The following is a 22,203-nucleotide window of genomic DNA, read 5'->3' as shown; positions in this document are numbered from 1 at the left end:
TATGAATTTCTCATCGATTTTATGTTTAATAATGAACTTTCTTTAAACTTTTGCTGACATCTTTTCAATTAATACTTTAAAACAAAAAACCCTTTAATTTTTATGTTCTAGATCTGTGAGCTATCCTAATGATATGCACATGTGGTAGCATGGCCGAGTGGTCTAAGGCACTGGATTAAGGCTCCAGTCTCTTCGGAGGCGTGGGTTCAAATCCCACTGCTGCCATATTTATTATACAAAGAGTAGGCCAGTTATTGATGTCAAAGTGATTCTTTTTTTCCATTAGATAGGATATTACCCAGCTGAAATTTGTTGGTGAAAGATTCCTCTAGCTACTCAACAGTTCATCATTGTTACAAGAGACTTCCCAAATGTTTTAAAAATGTTATCTGCTAACAGTCAAGATGAGCCAAAATTAAGTTGGCATGAAGTAATTAGAAGTAATATCATAACTAATATTTAATTACTGAGTTGTCTTATCATACAATTAGAGATGGAAATGATGGCAACGTGACTCATTGGTATAAATTGATGGAATTATATTCCGATTTCTCTAACTTTTCTATCACTCTAAATTTTAATCTCACAGCTGTCTATTATAGGCATTTGAATAATACTTCAAAGTTGTTTGGATACATCAGTTGCGCTAAATGAAGGAAATTTGAAGTCAAATATAATCATTACTTGTTAAATGTACCTGGCTTCTTTTGCATTTTATCTCAGCTTTTCCTGACTTTGGGTAAAGTTTTGAATGACATTCCAGATATGAGAGCTAAAATATTTTAAAGTGTACAGCAGGTTGTAGGATGACAGAGCTATGCAAGCTGCTGGATTCAAATCCCACTGCTGCCATATTTATTCTCCAAGGAGAAGATCCAGTGATATATATCAAAGTGGTTTCCTAAAGTAGATAAGGTATAAAAGAAGCTAAATTTGGTTGGTGGAAGCACACCTTAAGCTGTCACATGCAGTAGTTTAAAACAATTTATCATCAACTGATGATTGATCAGATATTAACCAACTGAAAAGGAGAAGATCCAGTGACTTATATCAAAGTGGTTTCCTAAAGTATATAAGGTATGAAAGAAGCTACATTTGGTTGGTGGAAGCACACCTTAAGCTGTCACATGCAGTAGTTCAAAACAATTTATCATCAATTCATGATTGATCAGATATTAACCAACTGAAAAAGGATGGTGATAGTATCCTGCATTAGTCACCGAGTTCTAAACAGTTCATCATAGTTGCAACAGTCTTCTCAAACCTTTAAAATAATGATATCTGCTAACAGTAAAGATATTCAAATTTTACTTTTGCATGAACTAATTATGTGCCCTATCAGAACTAATATTTTACTACTTCATGCATCTCAATTTCTTTTTATTATTTCAATGAAAATAAACAAAATGCAATTCAATAAAAAATATGAATTTCTCATCGATTTTATGTTTAATAATGAACTTTCTTTTAACCTTTGCTGACATCTTTTCAATTAATACTTTAAAACAAAAAACCCTTTAATTTTGATGTTCTAGATCTGTGAGCTATCCTAATGATATGCACATGTGGTAGCATGGCCAAGTGGTCTAAGGCACTGGATTAAGGCTCCAGTCTCTTTGGAGGCGTGGGTTCAAATCCCTCTGCTGCCATATTTATTATACAAAGAGTAGGCCAGTTATTGATGTCAAACTGATTCTTTTTTTCCATTAGAAAGGATATTACCCAGCTGAAATTTGTTGGTGTAAGATTCCTCTAGCTACTCAACTGTTCATCATTGTTACAAGAGACTTCCCAAATGTTTTAAAAATGTTATCTGCTAACAGTCAAGATGAGCCAAAATTAAGTTGGCATGAAGTAATTAGAAGTAATATCATAACTAATATTTAATTACTGAGTTGTCTTATCATACAATTAGAGATGGAAATGTTGGCAACGTGACTCATTGGTATAAATTGATGGATTTATATTCCGATTTCTCTAACTTTCCTATCACTCTGGATTTTAATCTCACAGCTGTCTATTTTAGGCATTTGAATAATACTTCAAAGTTGTTTGGATTCATCAGTTGCGCTAAATGAAGGAAATTTGAAGTCAAATATAATCATTACTTGTTAAATGTACCTGGCTTCTTTTGCATTTTATCTCAGCTTTTCCTGACTTTGGGTAAAGTTTTGAATGACATTCCAGATATGAGAGCTAAAATATTTTAAAGTGTACAGCAGGTTGTAGGATGACAGAGCTATTCAAGCCACTGGAATCAAATCCCACTGCTGCCATATTTATTCTCCAAGGAGAAGATCCAGTGATATATACCAAAGTGGTTTCCTAAACTAGATAAGGTATAAAAGAAGCTAAATTTGGTTGGTGGAAGCACACCTTAAGCTGTCACATGCAGTAGTTTAAAACAATTTATCATCAACTGATGATTGATCAGATATTAACCAACTGAAAAGGAGAAGATCCAGTGACTTATATCAAAGTGGTTTCCTAAAGTATATAAGGTATGAAAGAAGCTACATTTGGTTGGTGGAAGCACACCTTAAGCTGTCACATGCAGTAGTTCAAAACAATTTATCATCAATTCATGATTGATCAGATATTAACCAACTGAAAAAGGATGGTGATAGTATCCTGCATTAGTCACCGAGTTCTAAACAGTTCATCATAGTTGCAACAGTCTTCTCAAACCTTTAAAATAATGATATCTGCTAACAGTAAAGATATTCAAATTTTACTTTTGCATGAACTAATTATGTGCCCTATCAGAACTAATATTTTACTACTTCATGCATCTCAATTTCTTTTTATTATTTCAATGAAAATAAACAAAATGCAATTCAATAAAAAATATGAATTTCTCATCGATTTTATGTTTAATAATGAACTTTCTTTTAACCTTTGCTGACATCTTTTCAATTAATACTTTAAAACAAAAAACCCTTTAATTTTGATGTTCTAGATCTGTGAGCTATCCTAATAATATGCACATGTGGTAGCATGGCCAAGTGGTCTAAGGCGCTGGATTAAGGCTCCAGGCTCTTCGGAGGTGTGGGTTCAAATCCCACTGCTGCCATATTTATTATACAAAGACTCTCTTCGGAGGCGTGGGTTCAAATTCCTCTGCTGCCATATTTATTATACAAAAAGTAGGCCAGTTATTGATGTCAAACTGATTCTTTTTTTCCATTAGAAAGGATATTACCCAGCTGAAATTTGTTGGTGGAAGATTCCTCTAGCTACTCAACAGTTCATCATTGTTACAAGAGACTTCCCAAATGTTTTAAAAATGTTATCTGCTAACAGTCAAGATGAGCCAAAATTAAGTTGGCATGAAGTAATTAAAAGTAATATCATAACTAATATTTAATTACTGAGTGGTCTTATCATACAATTAGAGATGGAAATGTTGGCAATTTGACTCATTGGTATAAATTGATGGATTTATATTCCGATTTCTCTAACTTTCCTATAACTTTGGATTTTAATCTCACAGCTGTCTATTTTAGGCATTTGAATAATACTTCAAAGTTGTTTGGATACATCAGTTGCGCTAAATGAAGGAAATTTGAAGTCAAATATAATCATTACTTGTTAAATGTACCTGGCTTCTTTTGCATTTTATCTCAGCTTTTCCTGACTTTGGGTAAAGTTTGAATGACATTCCAGATATGAGAGCTAAAATATTTTAAAGTGTACAGCAGGTTGTAGGATGACAGAGCTATTCAAGCCACTGGAATCAATTCCCACTGCTGCCATATTTATTCTCCAAGGAGAAGATCCAGTGATATATACCAAAGTGGTTTCCTAAAGTAGATAAGTTATAAAAGAAGCAAAATTTGGTTGGTGGAAGCACACCTTAAGCTGTCACATGCAGTAGTTTAAAACAATTTATCATCAACTGATGATTGATCAGATATTAACTAACTGAAAAGGAGAAGATCCAGTGACTTATATCAAAGTTGTTTCCTAAAGTAGATAAGGTATAAAAGAAGCTACATTTGGTTGGTGGAAGCACACCTTAAGCTGTCACATGCAGTAGTTCAAAACAATTTATCATCAATTCATAATTGATCAGATATTAACCAACTGAAAAAGGATGGTGATAGTATCCTGCATTAGTCACCGAGTTCTAAACAGTTCATCATAGTTGCAACAGTCTTCTCAAACCTTTAAAATAATGATATCTGCTAACAGTAAAGATATTCAAATTTTACTTTTGCATGAACTAATTATGTGCCCTATCAGAACTAATATTTTACTACTTCATGCATCTCAATTTCTTTTTATTATTTCAATGAAAATAAACAAAATGCAATTCAATAAAAAATATGAATTTCTCATCGATTTTATGTTTAATAATGAACTTTCTTTTAACCTTTGCTGACATCTTTTCAATTAATACTTTAAAACAAAAAACCCTTTAATTTTGATGTTCTAGATCTGTGAGCTATCCTAATAATATGCACATGTGGTAGCATGGCCAAGTGGTCTAAGGCGCTGGATTAAGGCTCCAGGCTCTTCGGAGGTGTGGGTTCAAATCCCACTGCTGCCATATTTATTATACAAAGACTCCAGTTTCTTCGGAGGCGTGGGTTCAAATTCCTCTGCTGCCATATTTATTATACAAAAAGTAGGCCAGTTATTGATGTCAAACTGATTCTTTTTTTCCATTAGAAAGGATATTACCCAGCTGAAATTTGTTGGTGGAAGATTCCTCTAGCTACTCAACAGTTCATCATTGTTACAAGAGACTTCCCAAATGTTTTAAAAATGTTATCTGCTAACAGTCAAGATGAGCCAAAATTAAGTTGGCATGAAGTAATTAAAAGTAATATCATAACTAATATTTAATTACTGAGTGGTCTTATCATACAATTAGAGATGGAAATGTTGGCAATTTGACTCATTGGTATAAATTGATGGATTTATATTCCGATTTCTCTAACTTTCCTATCACTTTGGATTTTAATCTCACAGCTGTCTATTTTAGGCATTTGAATAATACTTCAAAGTTGTTTGGATACATCAGTTGCGCTAAATGAAGGAAATTTGAAGTCAAATATAATCATTACTTGTTAAATGTACCTGGCTTCTTTTGCATTTTATCTCAGCTTTTCCTGACTTTGGGTAAAGTTTGAATGACATTCCAGATATGAGAGCTAAAATATTTTAAAGTGTACAGCAGGTTGTAGGATGACAGAGCTATTCAAGCCACTGGAATCAATTCCCACTGCTGCCATATTTATTCTCCAAGGAGAAGATCCAGTGATATATACCAAAGTGGTTTCCTAAAGTAGATAAGCTATAAAAGAAGCAAAATTTGGTTGGTGGAAGCACACCTTAAGCTGTCACATGCAGTAGTTTAAAACAATTTATCATCAACTGATGATTGATCAGATATTAACTAACTGAAAAGGAGAAGATCCAGTGACTTATATCAAAGTTGTTTCCTAAAGTAGATAAGGTATGAAAGAAGCTACATTTGGTTGGTGGAAGCACACCTTAAGCTGTCACATGCAGTAGTTCAAAACAATTTATCATCAATTCATGATTGATCAGATATTAACCAACTGAAAAAGGATGGTGATAGTATCCTGCATTAGTCACCGAGTTCTAAACAGTTCATCATAGTTGCAACAGTCTTCTCAAACCTTTAAAATAATGATATCTGCTAACAGTAAAGATATTCAAATTTTACTTTTGCATGAACTAATTATGTGCCCTATCAGAACTAATATTTTACTACTTCATGCATCTCAATTTCTTTTTATTATTTCAATGAAAATAAACAAAATGCAATTCAATAAAAAATATGAATTTCTCATCGATTTTATGTTTAATAATGAACTTTCTTTTAACCTTTGCTGACATCTTTTCAATTAATACTTTAAAACAAAAAACCCTTTAATTTTGATGTTCTAGATCTGTGAGCTATCCTAATGATATGCACATGTGGTAGCATGGCCAAGTGGTCTAAGGCGCTGGATTAAGGCTCCAGTCTCTTTGGAGGCGTGGGTTCAAATCCCTCTGCTGCCATATTTATTATACAAAGAGTAGGCCAGTTATTGATGTCAAACTGATTCTTTTTTTTCATTAGAAAGGATATTACCCAGCTGAAATTTGTTGGTGGAAGATTCCTCTAGCTACTCAACAGTTCATCATTGTTACAAGAGACTTCCCAAATGTTTTAAAAATGTTATCTGCTAACAGTCAAGATGAGCCAAAATTAAGTTGGCATGAAGTAATTAGAAGTAATATCATAACTAATATTTAATTACTGAGTTGTCTTATCATACAATTAGAGATGGAAATGTTGGCAACGTGACTCATTGGTATAAATTGATGGATTTATATTCCGATTTCTCTAACTTTCCTATCACTCTGGATTTTAATCTCACAGCTGTCTATTTTAGGCATTTGAATAATACTTCAAAGTTGTTTGGATTCATCAGTTGCGCTAAATGAAGGAAATTTGAAGTCAAATATAATCATTACTTGTTAAATGTACCTGGCTTCTTTTGCATTTTATCTCAGCTTTTCCTGACTTTGGGTAAAGTTTTGAATGACATTCCAGATATGAGAGCTAAAATATTTTAAAGTGTACAGCAGGTTGTAGGATGACAGAGCTATTCAAGCCACTGGAATCAAATCCCACTGCTGCCATATTTATTCTCCAAGGAGAAGATCCAGTGATATATACCAAAGTGGTTTCCTAAACTAGATAAGGTATAAAAGAAGCTAAATTTGGTTGGTGGAAGCACACCTTAAGCTGTCACATGCAGTAGTTTAAAACAATTTATCATCAACTGATGATTGATCAGATATTAACCAACTGAAAAGGAGAAGATCCAGTGACTTATATCAAAGTGGTTTCCTAAAGTATATAAGGTATGAAAAAAGCTACATTTGGTTGGTGGAAGCACACCTTAAGGTGTCACATGCAGTAGTTCAAAACAATTTATCATCAATTCATGATTGATCAGATATTAACCAACTGAAAAAGGATGGTGATAGTATCCTGCATTAGTCACCGAGTTCTAAACAGTTCATCATAGTTGCAACAGTCTTCTCAAACCTTTAAAATAATGATATCTGCTAACAGTAAAGATATTCAAATTTTACTTTTGCATGAACTAATTATGTGCCCTATCAGAACTAATATTTTACTACTTCATGCATCTCAATTTCTTTTTATTATTTCAATGAAAATAAACAAAATGCAATTCAATAAAAAATATGAATTTCTCATCGATTTTATGTTTAATAATGAACTTTCTTTTAACCTTTGCTGACATCTTTTCAATTAATACTTTAAAACAAAAAACCCTTTAATTTTGATGTTCTAGATCTGTGAGCTATCCTAATAATATGCACATGTGGTAGCATGGCCAAGTGGTCTAAGGCACTGGATTAAGGCTCCAGGCTCTTCGGAGGTGTGGGTTCAAATCCCACTGCTGCCATATTTATTATACAAAGACTCCAGTCTCTTCGGAGGCGTGGGTTCAAATTCCTCTGCTGCCATATTTATTATACAAAAAGTAGGCCAGTTATTGATGTCAAACTGATTCTTTTTTTCCATTAGAAAGGATATTACCCAGCTGAAATTTGTTGGTGGAAGATTCCTCTAGCTACTCAACAGTTCATCATTGTTACAAGAGACTTCCCAAATGTTTTAAAAATGTTATCTGCTAACAGTCAAGATGAGCCAAAATTAAGTTGGCATGAAGTAATTAAAAGTAATATCATAACTAATATTTAATTACTGAGTGGTCTTATCATACAATTAGAGATGGAAATGTTGGCAATTTGACTCATTGGTATAAATTGATGGATTTATATTCCGATTTCTCTAACTTTCCTATCACTTTGGATTTTAATCTCACAGCTGTCTATTTTAGGCATTTGAATAATACTTCAAAGTTGTTTGGATACATCAGTTGCGCTAAATGAAGGAAATTTGAAGTCAAATATAATCATTACTTGTTAAATGTACCTGGCTTCTTTTGCATTTTATCTCAGCTTTTCCTGACTTTGGGTAAAGTTTGAATGACATTCCAGATATGAGAGCTAAAATATTTTAAAGTGTACAGCAGGTTGTAGGATGACAGAGCTATTCAAGCCACTGGAATCAATTCCCACTGCTGCCATATTTATTCTCCAAGGAGAAGATCCAGTGATATATACCAAAGTGGTTTCCTAAAGTAGATAAGTTATAAAAGAAGCAAAATTTGGTTGGTGGAAGCACACCTTAAGCTGTCACATGCAGTAGTTTAAAACAATTTATCATCAACTGATGATTGATCAGATATTAACCAACTGAAAAGGAGAAGATCCAGTGACTTATATCAAAGTGGTTTCCTAAAGTATATAAGCTATGAAAGAAGCTACATTTGGTTGGTGGAAGCACACCTTAAGCTGTCACATGCAGTAGTTCAAAACAATTTATCATCAATTCATGATTGATCAGATATTAACCAACTGAAAAAGGATGGTGATAGTATCCTGCATTAGTCACCGAGTTCTAAACAGTTCATCATAGTTGCAACAGTCTTCTCAAACCTTTAAAATAATGATATCTGCTAACAGTAAAGATATTCAAATTTTACTTTTGCATGAACTAATTATGTGCCCTATCAGAACTAATATTTTACTACTTCATGCATCTCAATTTCTTTTTATTATTTCAATGAAAATAAACAAAATGCAATTCAATAAAAAATATGAATTTCTCATCGATTTTATGTTTAATAATAAACTTTCTTTTAACCATTGCTGACATCTTTTCAATTAATACTTTAAAACATAAAACCTTTTAATTTTGATGTTCTAGATCTGTGAGCTATCCTAATGATATGCACATGTGGTAGCATGGCCAAGTGGTCTAAGGCGCTGGATTAAGGCTCCAGGCTCTTCGGAGGTGTGGGTTCAAATCCCACTGCTGCCATATTTATTATACAAAGACTCCAGTCTCTTCGGAGGCGTGGGTTCAAATTCCTCTGCTGCCATATTTATTATACAAAAAGTAGGCCAGTTATTGATGTCAAACTGATTCTTTTTTTCCATTAGAAAGGATATTACCCAGCTGAAATTTGTTGGTGGAAGATTCCTCTAGCTACTCAACAGTTCATCATTGTTACAAGAGACTTCCCAAATGTTTTAAAAATGTTATCTGCTAACAGTCAAGATGAGCCAAAATTAAGTTGGCATGAAGTAATTAAAAGTAATATCATAACTAATATTTAATTACTGAGTGGTCTTATCATACAATTAGAGATGGAAATGTTGGCAATTTGACTCATTGGTATAAATTGATGGATTTATATTCTGATTTCTCTAACTTTCCTATCACTTTGGATTTTAATCTCACAGCTGTCTATTTTAGGCATTTGAATAATACTTCAAAGTTGTTTGGATACATCAGTTGCGCTAAATGAAGGAAATTTGAAGTCAAATATAATCATTACTTGTTAAATGTACCTGGCTTCTTTTGCATTTTATCTCAGCTTTTCCTGACTTTGGGTAAAGTTTGAATGACATTCCAGATATGAGAGCTAAAATATTTTAAAGTGTACAGCAGGTTGTAGGATGACAGAGCTATTCAAGCCACTGGAATCAATTCCCACTGCTGCCATATTTATTCTCCAAGGAGAAGATCCAGTGATATATACCAAAGTGGTTTCCTAAAGTAGATAAGTTATAAAAGAAGCAAAATTTGGTTGGTGGAAGCACACCTTAAGCTGTCACATGCAGTAGTTTAAAACAATTTATCATCAACTGATGATTGATCAGATATTAACCAACTGAAAAGGAGAAGATCCAGTGACTTATATCAAAGTGGTTTCCTAAAGTATATAAGCTATGAAAGAAGCTACATTTGGTTGGTGGAAGCACACCTTAAGCTGTCACATGCAGTAGTTCAAAACAATTTATCATCAATTCATGATTGATCAGATATTAACCAACTGAAAAAGGATGGTGATAGTATCCTGCATTAGTCACCGAGTTCTAAACAGTTCATCATAGTTGCAACAGTCTTCTCAAACCTTTAAAATAATGATATCTGCTAACAGTAAAGATATTCAAATTTTACTTTTGCATGAACTAATTATGTGCCCTATCAGAACTAATATTTTACTACTTCATGCATCTCAATTTCTTTTTATTATTTCAATGAAAATAAACAAAATGCAATTCAATAAAAAATATGAATTTCTCATCGATTTTATGTTTAATAATAAACTTTCTTTTAACCATTGCTGACATCTTTTCAATTAATACTTTAAAACAGAAAACCCTTTAATTTTGATGTTCTAGATCTGTGAGCTATCCTAATGATATGCACATGTGGTAGCATGGCCGAGCGGTCTAAGGCGCTGGATTAAGGCTCCAGTCTCTTCGGAGGCGTGGGTTCAAATCCCTCTGCTGCCATATTTATTATAGAAAGAGTAGGCCAGTTAATGATGTCAAACTGATTCTTTTTTTCCATTAGAAAGGATATTACCCAGCTGAAATTTGTTGGTGTAAGATTCCTCTAGCTACTCAACTGTTCATCATTGTTACAAGAGACTTCCCAAATGTTTTAAAAATGTTATCTGCTAACAGTCAAGATGAGCCAAAATTAAGTTGGCATGAAGTAATTAGAAGTAATATCATAACTAATATTTAATTACTGAGTTGTCTTATCATACAATTAGAGATGGAAATGTTGGTAACGTGACTCATTGGTATAAATTGATGGATTTATATTCCGATTTCTCTAACTTTTCTATCACTCTGGATTTTAATCTCACAGCTGTCTATTTTATGCATTTGAATAATACTTCAAAGTTGTTTGGATACATCAGTTGCGCTAAATGAAGGAAATTTGAAGTCAAATATAATCATTACTTGTTAAATGTACCTGGCTTCTTTTGCATTTTATCTCAGCTTTTCCTGACTTTGGGTAAAGTTTTGAATGACATTCCAGATATGAGAGCTAAAATATTTTAAAGTGTACAGCAGGTTGTAGGATGACAGAGCTATTCAAGCTGTTGGAATCAAATCCCACTGCTGCCATATTTATTCTCCAAGGAGAAGATCCAGTGATATATATCAAAGTGGTTTCCTAAAGTAGATAAGGTATAAAAGAAGCTACATTTGGTTGGTGGAAGCACACCTTAAGCTGTCACATGCAGTAGTTCAAAACAATTTATCATCAATTCATGATTGATCAGATATTAACCAACTGAAAAAGGATGGTGATAGTATCCTGCATTAGTCACCGAGTTCTAAACCGTTCATCATAGTTGCAACAGTCTTCTCAAACCTTTAAAATAATGATATCTGCTAACAGTAAAGATATTCAAATTTTAATTTTGCATGAATTAATTATGTGCCCTATCAGAACTAATATTTTACTACATCATGCATCTCAATTTCTTTTGTTATTTCAATGAAAATAAACAAAATGCCATTCAATAAAAAATATGAATTTCTCATCGATTTTATGTTTAATAATGAACTTTCTTTTAACCTTTGCTGCCATCTTTTCAATTAATACTTTAATACAAAAAACCCTTTAATTTTGTTCTAGATCTGTGAGCTATCCTAATGATAAGCACATGTGGTAGCATGGCCGAGCGGTCTAAGGCGCTGGATTAAGGCTCCAGTCTCTTTGGAGGCGTGGGTTCAAATCCCTCTGCTGCCATATTTATTATACAAAGAGTAGGCCAGTTATTGATGTCAAACTGATTCTTTTTTTCGAGCTGAAATTTGTTGGTGAAAGATTCCTCTAGCTACTCAACAGTTCATCATTGTTACAAGAGACTTCCCAAATGTTTTAAAAATGTTATCTGCTAACAGTCAAGAAGAGCCAAAATTAAGTTGGCATGAAGTAATTAGAAGTAATTTCATAACTAATATTTAATTACTGAGTTGTCTTATCATACAATTAGAGATGGAAATGTTGGCAACGTGACTCATTGGTATAAATTGATGGATTTATATTCCGATTTCTCTAACTTTTCTATCACTCTGGATTTTAATCTCACAGCTGTCTATTTTAGGCATTTGAATAATACTTCAAAGTTGTTTGGATACATCAGTTGCGCTAAATGAAGGAAATTTGAAGTCAAATATAATCATTACTTGTTAAATGTACCTGGCTTCTTTTGCATTTTATCTCAGCTTTTCCTGACTTTGGGTAAAGTTTTGAATGACATTCCAGATATGAGAGCTAAAATATTTTGAAGTGTACAGCAGGTTGTAGGATGACAGAGCTATTCAAGCCGTTGGAATCAAATCCCACTGCTGCCATATTTATTCTCCAAGGATAAGATCCAGTGATATATATCAAAGTGGTTTCCTAAAGTAGATAAGGTATAAAAGAAGCTAAATTTGGTTGGTGGAAGCACACCTTAAGCTGTCACATGCAGTAATTTAAAACAATTTATCATCAACTGATGATTGATCAGATATTAACCAACTGAAAAGGAGAAGATCCAGTGACTTATATCAAAGTGGCTTCCTAAAGTAGATAAGGTATAAAAGAAGCTACATTTGGTTGGTGGAAGCACACCTTAAGCTGTCACATGCAGTAGTTCAAAACAATTTATCATCAATTCATGATTGATCAGATATTAACCAACTGAAAAAGGATGGTGATAGTATCCTGCATTAGTCACCGAGTTCTAAACAGTTCATCATAGTTGCAACAGTCTTCTCAAACCTTTAAAATAATGATATCTGCTAACAGTAAAGATATTCAAATTTTAATTTTGCATGAAGTAATTATGTGGTATAAATTGATGGATTTATATTCTGATTTCTCTAACTTTCCTATCACTTTGGATTTTAATCTCACAGCTGTCTGTTTTAGGCATTTGAATAATACTTCAAAGTTGTTTGGATACATCAGTTGCGCTAAATGAAGGAAATTTGAAGTCAAATATAATCATTACTTGTTAAATGTACCTGGCTTCTTTTGCATTTTATCTCAGCTTTTCCTGACTTTGGGTAAAGTTTTGAATGACATTCCAGATATGAGAGCTAAAATATTTTAAAGTGTACAGCAGGTTGTAGGATGACAGAGCTATTCAAGCCACTGGAATCAAATCCCACTGCTGCCATATTTATTCTCCAAGGAGAAGATCCAGTGATATATACCAAAGTGGTTTCCTAAAGTAGATAAGGTAAAAAAGAAGCTAAATTTGGTTGGTGGAAGCACACCTTAAGCTGTCACATGCAGTAGTTTAAAACAATTTATCATCAACTGATGATTGATCAGATATTAACCAACTGAAAAGGAGAAGATCCAGTGACTTATATCAAAGTGGTTTCCTAAAGTATATAAGGTATGAAAGAAGCTACATTTGGTTGGTGGAAGCACACCTTAAGCTGTCACATGCAGTAGTTCAAAACAATTTATCATCAATTCATGATTGATCAGATATTAACCAACTGAAAAAGGATGGTGATAGTATCCTGCATTAGTCACCGAGTTCTAAACAGTTCATCATAGTTGTAACAGTCTTCTCAAACCTTTAAAAAAAATGATATCTGCTAACAGTAAAGATATTCAAATTTTAATTTTGCATGAAGTAATTATGTGCCCTATCAGAACTAATATTTTACTACTTCATGCATCTCAATTTCTTTTGTTATTTCAATGAAAATAAACAAAATGCAATTCAATAAAAAATATGAATTTCTCATCGATTTTATGTTTAATAATGAACTTTCTTTAAACTTTTGCTGACATCTTTTCAATTAATACTTTAAAACAAAAAACCCTTTAATTTTTATGTTCTAGATCTGTGAGCTATCCTAATGATATGCACATGTGGTAGCATGGCAGAGTGGTCTAAGGCACTGGATTAAGGCTCCAGTCTCTTCGGAGGCGTGGGTTCAAATCCCACTGCTGCCATATTTATTATACAAAGAGTAGGCCAGTTATTGATGTCAAAGTGATTCTTTTTTTCCATTAGATAGGATATTACCCAGCTGAAATTTGTTGGTGAAAGATTCCTCTAGCTACTCAACAGTTCATCATTGTTACAAGAGACTTCCCAAATGTTTTAAAAATGTTATCTGCTAACAGTCAAGATGAGCCAAAATTAAGTTGGCATGAAGTAATTAGAAGTAATATCATAACTAATATTTAATTACTGAGTTGTCTTATCATACAATTAGAGATGGAAATGATGGCAACGTGACTCATTGGTATAAATTGATGGAATTATATTCCGATTTCTCTAACTTTTCTATCACTCTAAATTTTAATCTCACAGCTGTCTATTTTAGGCATTTGAATAATACTTCAAAGTTGTTTGGATACATCAGTTGCGCTAAATGAAGGAAATTTGAAGTCAAATATAATCATTACTTGTTAAATGTACCTGGCTTCTTTTGCATTTTATCTCAGCTTTTCCTGACTTTGGGTAAAGTTTTGAATGACATTCCAGATATGAGAGCTAAAATATTTTAAAGTGTACAGCAGGTTGTAGGATGACAGAGCTATGCAAGCTGCTGGAATCAAATCCCACTGCTGCCATATTTATTCTCCAAGGAGAAGATCCAGTGATATATATCAAAGTGGTTTCCTAAAGTAGATAAGGTATAAAAGAAGCTAAATTTGGTTGGTGGAAGCACACCTTAAGCTGTCACATGCAGTAGTTTAAAACAATTTATCATCAACTGATGATTGATCAGATATTAACCAACTGAAAAGGAGAAGATCCAGTGACTTATATCAAAGTGGTTTCCTAAAGTATATAAGGTATGAAAGAAGCTACATTTGGTTGGTGGAAGCACACCTTAAGCTGTCACATGCAGTAGTTCAAAACAATTTATCATCAATTCATGATTGATCAGATATTAACCAACTGAAAAAGGATGGTGATAGTATCCTGCATTAGTCACCGAGTTCTAAACAGTTCATCATAGTTGCAACAGTCTTCTCAAACCTTTAAAATAATGATATCTGCTAACAGTAAAGATATTCAAATTTTACTTTTGCATGAACTAATTATGTGCCCTATCAGAACTAATATTTTACTACTTCATGCATCTCAATTTCTTTTTATTATTTCAATGAAAATAAACAAAATGCAATTCAATAAAAAATATGAATTTCTCATCGATTTTATGTTTAATAATGAACTTTCTTTTACCTTTGCTGACATCTTTTCAATTAATACTTTAAAACAAAAAACCCTTTAATTTTGATGTTCTAGATCTGTGAGCTATCCTAATGATATGCACATGTGGTAGCATGGCCAAGTGGTCTAAGGCGCTGGATTAAGGCTCCAGTCTCTTTGGAGGCGTGGGTTCAAATCCCTCTGCTGCCATATTTATTATACAAAGACTCCAGTCTCTTCGGAGGCGTGGGTTCAAATTCCTCTGCTGCCATATTTATTATACAAAAAGTAGGCCAGTTATTGATGTCAAACTGATTCTTTTTTTCCATTAGAAAGGATATTACCCAGCTGAAATTTGTTGGTGGAAGATTCCTCTAGCTACTCAACAGTTCATCATTGTTACAAGAGACTTCCCAAATGTTTTAAAAATGTTATCTGCTAACAGTCAAGATGAGCCAAAATTAAGTTGGCATGAAGTAATTAAAAGTAATATCATAACTAATATTTAATTACTGAGTGGTCTTATCATACAATTAGAGATGGAAATGTTGGCAATTTGACTCATTGGTATAAATTGATGGATTTATATTCCGATTTCTCTAACTTTCCTATAACTTTGGATTTTAATCTCACAGCTGTCTATTTTAGGCATTTGAATAATACTTCAAAGTTGTTTGGATACATCAGTTGCGCTAAATGAAGGAAATTTGAAGTCAAATATAATCATTACTTGTTAAATGTACCTGGCTTCTTTTGCATTTTATCTCAGCTTTTCCTGACTTTGGGTAAAGTTTGAATGACATTCCAGATATGAGAGCTAAAATATTTTAAAGTGTACAGCAGGTTGTAGGATGACAGAGCTATTCAAGCCACTGGAATCAATTCCCACTGCTGCCATATTTATTCTCCAAGGAGAAGATCCAGTGATATATACCAAAGTGGTTTCCTAAAGTAGATAAGTTATAAAAGAAGCAAAATTTGGTTGGTGGAAGCACACCTTAAGCTGTCACATGCAGTAGTTTAAAACAATTTATCATCAACTGATGATTGATCAGATATTAACTAACTGAAAAGGAGAAGATCCAGTGACTTATATCAAAGTTGTTTCCTAAAGTAGATAAGGTATAAAAGAAGCTACATTTGGTTGGTGGAAGCACACCTTAAGCTGTCACATGCAGTAGTTCAAAACAATTTATCATCAATTCATAATTGATCAGATATTAACCAACTGAAAAAGGATGGTGATAGTATCCTGCATTAGTCACCGAGTTCTAAACAGTTCATCATAGTTGCAACAGTCTTCTCAAACCTTTAAAATAATGATATCTGCTAACAGTAAAGATATTCAAATTTTACTTTTGCATGAACTAATTATGTGCCCTATCAGAACTAATATTTTACTACTTCATGCATCTCAATTTCTTTTTATTATTTCAATGAAAATAAACAAAATGCAATTCAATAAAAAATATGAATTTCTCATCGATTTTATGTTTAATAATGAACTTTCTTTTAACCTTTGCTGACATCTTTTCAATTAATACTTTAAAACAAAAAACCCTTTAATTTTGATGTTCTAGATCTGTGAGCTATCCTAATAATATGCACATGTGGTAGCATGGCCAAGTGGTCTAAGGCGCTGGATTAAGGCTCCAGGCTCTTCGGAGGTGTGGGTTCAAATCCCACTGCTGCCATATTTATTATACAAAGACTCCAGTTTCTTCGGAGGTGTGGGTTCAAATTCCTCTGCTGCCATATTTATTATACAAAAAGTAGGCCAGTTATTGATGTCAAACTGATTCTTTTTTTCCATTAGAAAGGATATTACCCAGCTGAAATTTGTTGGTGGAAGATTCCTCTAGCTACTCAACAGTTCATCATTGTTACAAGAGACTTCCCAAATGTTTTAAAAATGTTATCTGCTAACAGTCAAGATGAGCCAAAATTAAGTTGGCATGAAGTAATTAAAAGTAATATCATAACTAATATTTAATTACTGAGTGGTCTTATCATACAATTAGAGATGGAAATGTTGGCAATTTGACTCATTGGTATAAATTGATGGATTTATATTCCGATTTCTCTAACTTTCCTATCACTTTGGATTTTAATCTCACAGCTGTCTATTTTAGGCATTTGAATAATACTTCAAAGTTGTTTGGATACATCAGTTGCGCTAAATGAAGGAAATTTGAAGTCAAATATAATCATTACTTGTTAAATGTACCTGGCTTCTTTTGCATTTTATCTCAGCTTTTCCTGACTTTGGGTAAAGTTTGAATGACATTCCAGATATGAGAGCTAAAATATTTTAAAGTGTACAGCAGGTTGTAGGATGACAGAGCTATTCAAGCCACTGGAATCAATTCCCACTGCTGCCATATTTATTCTCCAAGGAGAAGATCCAGTGATATATACCAAAGTGGTTTCCTAAAGTAGATAAGCTATAAAAGAAGCAAAATTTGGTTGGTGGAAGCACACCTTAAGCTGTCACATGCAGTAGTTTAAAACAATTTATCATCAACTGATGATTGATCAGATATTAACTAACTGAAAAGGAGAAGATCCAGTGACTTATATCAAAGTTGTTTCCTAAAGTAGATAAGGTATAAAAGAAGCTACATTTGGTTGGTGGAAGCACACCTTAAGCTGTCACATGCAGTAGTTCAAAACAATTTATCATCAATTCATAATTGATCAGATATTAACCAACTGAAAAAGGATGGTGATAGTATCCTGCATTAGTCACCGAGTTCTAAACCGTTCATCATAGTTGCAACAGTCTTCTCAAACCTTTAAAATAATGATATCTGCTAACAGTAAAGATATTCAAATTTTAATTTTGCATGAACTAATTATGTGCCCTATCAGAACTATTATTTTACTACTTCATGCATCTCAATTTCTTTTGTTATTTCAATGAAAATAAACAAAATGCAATTCAATAAAAAATATGAATTTCTCATCGATTTTATGTTTAATAATGAACTTTCTTTTAACCTTTGCTGACATCTTTTCAATTAATACTTTAAAACCAAAAAACCTTTAATTTTGATGTTCTAGATCTGTGAGCTATCCTAACGATAAACACATGTGGTAGCATGGCTGAGTGGTCTAAGGCGCTGGATTAAGGCTCCAGTCTCTTCGGAGGCGTGGGTTCAAATCCCTCTGCTGCCATATTTATTATACAAAGAGTAGGCCAGTTATTGATGTCAAACTGATTCTTTTTTTTCATTAGAAAGGATATTACCCAGCTGAAATTTGTTGGTGGAAGATTCCTCTAGCTACTCAACAGTTCATCATTGTTACAAGAGACTTCCCAAATGTTTTAAAAATGTTATCTGCTAACAGTCAAAATGAGCCAAAATTAAGTTGGCATGAAGTAATTAGAAGTAATATCATAACTAATATTTAATTACTGAGTTGTCTTATCATACAATTAGAGATGGAAATGTTGGCAACGTGACTCATTGGTATAAATTGATGGATTTATATTCCGATTTCTCTAACTTTTCTATCACTCTGGATTTTAATCTCACAGCTGTCTATTTTAGGCATTTGAATAATACTTCAAAGTTGTTTGGATACATCAGTTGCGCTAAATGAAGGAAATTTGAAGTCAAATATAATCATTACTTGTTAAATGTACCTGGCTTCTTTTGCATTTTATCTCAGCTTTTCCTGACTTTGGGTAAAGTTTTGAATGACATTCCAGATATGAGAGCTAAAATATTTTAAAGTGTACAGCAGGTTGTAGGATGACAGAGCTATTCAAGCTGTTGGAATCAAATCCCACTGCTGCCATATTTATTCTCCAAGGAGAAGATCCAGTGATATATATCAAAGTGGTTTCCTAAAGTAGATAAGGTATAAAAGAAGCTACATTTGGTTGGTGGAAGCACACCTTAAGCTGTCACATGCAGTAGTTCAAAACAATTTATCATCAATTCATGATTGATCAGATATTAACCAACTGAAAAAGGATGGTGATAGTATCCTGCATTAGTCACCGAGTTCTAAACCGTTCATCATAGTTGCAACAGTCTTCTCAAACCTTTAAAATAATGATATCTGCTAACAGTAAAGATATTCAAATTTTAATTTTGCATGAATTAATTATGTGCCCTATCAGAACTAATATTTTACTACATCATGCATCTCAATTTCTTTTGTTATTTCAATGAAAATAAACAAAATGCCATTCAATAAAAAATATGAATTTCTCATCGATTTTATGTTTAATAATGAACTTTCTTTTAACCTTTGCTGCCATCTTTTCAATTAATACTTTAAAACAAAAAAACCCTTTAATTTGATGTTCTAGATCTGTGAGCTATCCTAATAATATACACATGTGGTAGCATGGCCGAGCGGTCTAAGGCGCTGGATTAAGGCTCCAGTCTCTTCGGAGGCGTGGGTTCAAATCCCTCTGCTGCCATATTTATTATACAAAGAGTAGGCCAGTTATTGATGTCAATGTGATTCTTTTTTCCATTAGATAGGATATTACCCAGCTGAAATTTGTTGGTGAAAGATTCCTCTAGCTACTCAACAGTTCATCATTGTTACAAGAGACTTCCCAAATGTTTTAAAAATGTTATCTGCTAACAGTCAAGATGAGCCAAAATTAAGTTGGCATGAAGTAATTAGAAGTAATATCATAACTAATATTTAATTACTGAGTTGTCTTATCATACAATTAGAGATGGAAATGTTGGCAACGTGACTCATTGGTATAAATTGATGGATTTATATTCCGATTTCTCTAACTTTCCTATCACTCTGGATTTTAATCTCACAGCTGTCTATTTTAGGCATTTGAATAATACTTCAAAGTTGTTTGGATTCATCAGTTGCGCTAAATGAAGGAAATTTGAAGTCAAATATAATCATTACTTGTTAAATGTACCTGGCTTCTTTTGCATTTTATCTCAGCTTTTCCTGACTTTGGGTAAAGTTTTGAATGACATTCCAGATATGAGAGCTAAAATATTTTAAAGTGTACAGCAGGTTGTAGGATGACAGAGCTATTCAAGCCACTGGAATCAAATCCCACTGCTGCCATATTTATTCTCCAAGGAGAAGATCCAGTGATATATACCAAAGTGGTTTCCTAAACTAGATAAGGTATAAAAGAAGCTAAATTTGGTTGGTGGAAGCACACCTTAAGCTGTCACATGCAGTAGTTTAAAACAATTTATCATCAACTGATGATTGATCAGATATTAACCAACTGAAAAGGAGAAGATCCAGTGACTTATATCAAAGTGGTTTCCTAAAGTATATAAGGTATGAAAGAAGCTACATTTGGTTGGTGGAAGCACACCTTAAGCTGTCACATGCAGTAGTTCAAAACAATTTATCATCAATTCATGATTGATCAGATATTAACCAACTGAAAAAGGATGGTGATAGTATCCTGCATTAGTCACCGAGTTCTAAACAGTTCATCATAGTTGCAACAGTCTTCTCAAACCTTTAAAATAATGATATCTGCTAACAGTAAAGATATTCAAATTTTACTTTTGCATGAACTAATTATGTGCCCTATCAGAACTAATATTTTACTACTTCATGCATCTCAATTTCTTTTTATTATTTCAATGAAAATAAACAAAATGCAATTCAATAAAAAATATGAATTTCTCATCGATTTTATGTTTAATAATGAACTTTCTTTTAACCTTTGCTGACATCTTTTCAATTAATACTTTAAAACAAAAAAACCTTTAATTTTGATGTTCTAGATCTGTGAGCTATCCTAATGATATGCACATGTGGTAGCATGGCCAAGTGGTCTAAGGCGCTGGATTAAGGCTCCAGTCTCTTTGGAGGCGTGGGTTCAAATCCCTCTGCTGCCATATTTATTATACAAAGAGTAGGCCAGTTATTGATGTCAAACTGATTCTTTTTTTTCATTAGAAAGGATATTACCCAGCTGAAATTTGTTGGTGGAAGATTCCTCTAGCTACTCAACAGTTCATCATTGTTACAAGAGACTTCCCAAATGTTTTAAAAATGTTATCTGCTAACAGTCAAGATGAGCCAAAATTAAGTTGGCATGAAGTAATTAGAAGTAATATCATAACTAATATTTAATTACTGAGTTGTCTTATCATACAATTAGAGATGGAAATGTTGGCAACGTGACTCATTGGTATAAATTGATGGATTTATATTCCGATTTCTCTAACTTTCCTATCACTCTGGATTTTAATCTCACAGCTGTCTATTTTAGGCATTTGAATAATACTTCAAAGTTGTTTGGATTCATCAGTTGCGCTAAATGAAGGAAATTTGAAGTCAAATATAATCATTACTTGTTAAATGTACCTGGCTTCTTTTGCATTTTATCTCAGCTTTTCCTGACTTTGGGTAAAGTTTTGAATGACATTCCAGATATGAGAGCTAAAATATTTTAAAGTGTACAGCAGGTTGTAGGATGACAGAGCTATTCAAGCCACTGGAATCAAATCCCACTGCTGCCATATTTATTCTCCAAGGAGAAGATCCAGTGATATATACCAAAGTGGTTTCCTAAACTAGATAAGGTATAAAAGAAGCTAAATTTGGTTGGTGGAAGCACACCTTAAGCTGTCACATGCAGTAGTTTAAAACAATTTATCATCAACTGATGATTGATCAGATATTAACCAACTGAAAAGGAGAAGATCCAGTGACTTATATCAAAGTGGTTTCCTAAAGTATATAAGGTATGAAAAAAGCTACATTTGGTTGGTGGAAGCACACCTTAAGCTGTCACATGCAGTAGTTCAAAACAATTTATCATCAATTCATGATTGATCAGATATTAACCAACTGAAAAAGGATGGTGATAGTATCCTGCATTAGTCACCGAGTTCTAAACAGTTCATCATAGTTGCAACAGTCTTCTCAAACCTTTAAAATAATGATATCTGCTAACAGTAAAGATATTCAAATTTTACTTTTGCATGAACTAATTATGTGCCCTATCAGAACTAATATTTTACTACTTCATGCATCTCAATTTCTTTTTATTATTTCAATGAAAATAAACAAAATGCAATTCAATAAAAAATATGAATTTCTCATCGATTTTATGTTT

The 22,203-nt window shown here is 33.0% G+C and overlaps 15 non-coding genes across 15 annotated transcripts; all 15 read left to right on the top strand.

The window, feature by feature from the left end:
• Window positions 1-143: 143 nt before the first annotated feature.
• On the top strand, window positions 144-225 carry TRNAL-AAG (transfer RNA leucine (anticodon AAG)). The gene has a single exon. It is a non-coding gene; the product is annotated as a tRNA-Leu (tRNA).
• Window positions 226-1,567: 1,342 nt separating this feature from the next.
• On the top strand, window positions 1,568-1,649 carry TRNAL-AAG (transfer RNA leucine (anticodon AAG)). The gene has a single exon. It is a non-coding gene; the product is annotated as a tRNA-Leu (tRNA).
• Window positions 1,650-2,991: 1,342 nt separating this feature from the next.
• TRNAL-AAG (transfer RNA leucine (anticodon AAG)) lies at window positions 2,992-3,073 on the top strand. The gene has a single exon. It is a non-coding gene; the product is annotated as a tRNA-Leu (tRNA).
• Window positions 3,074-4,470: 1,397 nt separating this feature from the next.
• TRNAL-AAG (transfer RNA leucine (anticodon AAG)) lies at window positions 4,471-4,552 on the top strand. Its single transcript has one exon. It is a non-coding gene; the product is annotated as a tRNA-Leu (tRNA).
• Window positions 4,553-5,954: 1,402 nt separating this feature from the next.
• TRNAL-AAG (transfer RNA leucine (anticodon AAG)) lies at window positions 5,955-6,036 on the top strand. The gene has a single exon. It is a non-coding gene; the product is annotated as a tRNA-Leu (tRNA).
• A 1,342-nt stretch (window positions 6,037-7,378) lies between these two features.
• TRNAL-AAG (transfer RNA leucine (anticodon AAG)) lies at window positions 7,379-7,460 on the top strand. The gene has a single exon. It is a non-coding gene; the product is annotated as a tRNA-Leu (tRNA).
• Window positions 7,461-8,862: 1,402 nt separating this feature from the next.
• TRNAL-AAG (transfer RNA leucine (anticodon AAG)) lies at window positions 8,863-8,944 on the top strand. Its single transcript has one exon. It is a non-coding gene; the product is annotated as a tRNA-Leu (tRNA).
• Window positions 8,945-10,346: 1,402 nt separating this feature from the next.
• On the top strand, window positions 10,347-10,428 carry TRNAL-AAG (transfer RNA leucine (anticodon AAG)). The gene has a single exon. It is a non-coding gene; the product is annotated as a tRNA-Leu (tRNA).
• A 1,176-nt stretch (window positions 10,429-11,604) lies between these two features.
• On the top strand, window positions 11,605-11,686 carry TRNAL-AAG (transfer RNA leucine (anticodon AAG)). Its single transcript has one exon. It is a non-coding gene; the product is annotated as a tRNA-Leu (tRNA).
• A 2,135-nt stretch (window positions 11,687-13,821) lies between these two features.
• Window positions 13,822-13,903, top strand: TRNAL-AAG (transfer RNA leucine (anticodon AAG)). Its single transcript has one exon. It is a non-coding gene; the product is annotated as a tRNA-Leu (tRNA).
• Window positions 13,904-15,244: 1,341 nt separating this feature from the next.
• On the top strand, window positions 15,245-15,326 carry TRNAL-AAG (transfer RNA leucine (anticodon AAG)). Its single transcript has one exon. It is a non-coding gene; the product is annotated as a tRNA-Leu (tRNA).
• Window positions 15,327-16,728: 1,402 nt separating this feature from the next.
• TRNAL-AAG (transfer RNA leucine (anticodon AAG)) lies at window positions 16,729-16,810 on the top strand. Its single transcript has one exon. It is a non-coding gene; the product is annotated as a tRNA-Leu (tRNA).
• A 1,401-nt stretch (window positions 16,811-18,211) lies between these two features.
• TRNAL-AAG (transfer RNA leucine (anticodon AAG)) lies at window positions 18,212-18,293 on the top strand. Its single transcript has one exon. It is a non-coding gene; the product is annotated as a tRNA-Leu (tRNA).
• A 1,179-nt stretch (window positions 18,294-19,472) lies between these two features.
• Window positions 19,473-19,554, top strand: TRNAL-AAG (transfer RNA leucine (anticodon AAG)). The gene has a single exon. It is a non-coding gene; the product is annotated as a tRNA-Leu (tRNA).
• Window positions 19,555-20,895: 1,341 nt separating this feature from the next.
• TRNAL-AAG (transfer RNA leucine (anticodon AAG)) lies at window positions 20,896-20,977 on the top strand. Its single transcript has one exon. It is a non-coding gene; the product is annotated as a tRNA-Leu (tRNA).
• The last annotated feature ends 1,226 nt before the right edge of the window (window positions 20,978-22,203 follow it).

This window comes from Taudactylus pleione, unplaced genomic scaffold (assembly GCF_031769625.1).
Source record: "Taudactylus pleione unplaced genomic scaffold, aTauple2 ptg000016l, whole genome shotgun sequence".
In the NCBI taxonomy this organism is placed as follows: Eukaryota; Metazoa; Chordata; class Amphibia; order Anura; family Myobatrachidae; genus Taudactylus; species Taudactylus pleione.
The sequence above is the reverse complement of the archived record's forward strand: the minus strand, read 5'-3'. Positions and strand labels throughout refer to the sequence as shown.